A 1758-nucleotide genomic window follows, 5' to 3' on the forward strand; every position below is an offset into this window, starting at 1 on the left:
AAGTCTTCCTTTCAAATCCGATTGTCGCATTAACCAAACTAAACTGGCGTGATCGGTTATAACTTCGAATTCTTGTAGTTCAAGATAACAGCGGAATTTTTCTATTGCCTCCAAAGCAGCCAAGCACTCGCGTTCTGTCACGCTATAATTTCGTTGAGCTGTCGTTAACTTCTTCGACATAAACGCTATAGGTTTCTCAGCTCTTTCTTCGTCCAATTGTACCAACATTGCGCCAATGCCGTAGTTGCTTGCATCACAATGCACGTAGAATTTCTTGTTAAAGTCTGGATTGATCAAGATCGGGGCCGAGGTTAATTTTTCCTTAAGTTCTTCGAAGGCAACTTGAGCTTCCTGTGTCCATAAAAATTTCTTTTTCTTAGTTAGAAAAAGTAATCGCAGAGATCGTCTAGGTATCCGAACACACAATATTTCAGATCTGCTGGAATTAGATCGTCTATCAAACGCGCCATGGTTTGCAAAGCGTTGCATAATCCGAACGGCATTACGGTGAATTGGTAAAGGGGGCGGCCGGGTATCGTGAAAGCTGTTATGGGTTTGGATTTTTCTGAAAGAGCAATTTGCCAGTAGGCATCTTTCAAATCGATTTTTGTTATAAAATTGGCCTTTGGCAGTCGCGCGAAAATTCCATCTATGCTTTGCAGAGGGTATGCATCCTTTTTTGTGACTTCATTTATTTTTCGTGCATCCAAACATAATCGTACTTTTCCGGGTTTTACCACCATACGCATAGGAGAACTCCAAGGACTATTGGCTCTCTCGATCACTCCCATTTCTAACATTCGGTCGATTTCTTTATACATCAACTTTTCAATCGCTGGCGATACAGGATAAAAGCGTTGCTTGATTGGAGTTGCTTCTTTGATCTCTATGTCATGAACAATAAGTGGAGTTCGACCTAATCCTTGTTGTTTAAAATCCGGAAACAATTGAATAACATCACTTAATCTTTTCTCCTGCTCTGGTGTTAATACACATTTCTTTTCGTCATCAACCGAGTGAATATTTTTGTCTAATGTGGGAGTCTTACAACGAAATGAAAATTCTGGACATAACTCAAAAGATTTCCAGAAATCGATTCCCAAAATAAGTCGTTTTGCTAATGACGGGATAATAAAAAGAGAAAGAGGTTTTCGCTTGCTTTCGTATTGCACCTCTGTTCTTACTTTTCCGGTAACTGGATGTCTTTTCCCATCAGCTGTGGCCACACTTGATAGAATAGTTGAAAATCCAGGGTATTTCGTCCAGTCTTTTGCTGCTAAATCTGATCCGATGCAACTGATATTGGCTCCAGTATCTAATAGACCAAGCTCAGAAAATTCGAGAAATTTAACTGGAGCGTAGAAACGGCCATCTGCGGCTTCATTGATCATAGACGATATTATTAGTTTTTGGGCATCTTTTACTTTCTTCCAAAAGCGGCGCAGACGTTCGCTCGAGCGACTTCTAATGAACTGGGAAGTTGCAACTTCCTGTGCAAAGATTTTGTCTCGAATCGCTAAATAGTTTTGCAGACGTTGATGGTATGGTAGTCTGGGATATGGCTGTATTTTATTTTCTCGCCGATTCGTTTCGTTATTATCTGTCAAATCTGGTGTTTTGTTCTTCGTCGCTGTATTATTGCTATCATCTACTGAGGGTCCACTCGATTGCGACGGAATGATGGGCCCTGATTGGAGTTTTTCGAACGAGCTAGACATACATCGCATTGTGGTTTATAAACATTTTTCTTTCCACATC

This window comes from Drosophila tropicalis, unplaced genomic scaffold (assembly GCF_018151085.1).
Source record: "Drosophila tropicalis isolate 14030-0801.00 unplaced genomic scaffold, ASM1815108v1 contig_615, whole genome shotgun sequence".
Classification (NCBI taxonomy): domain Eukaryota; kingdom Metazoa; phylum Arthropoda; class Insecta; order Diptera; family Drosophilidae; genus Drosophila; species Drosophila tropicalis.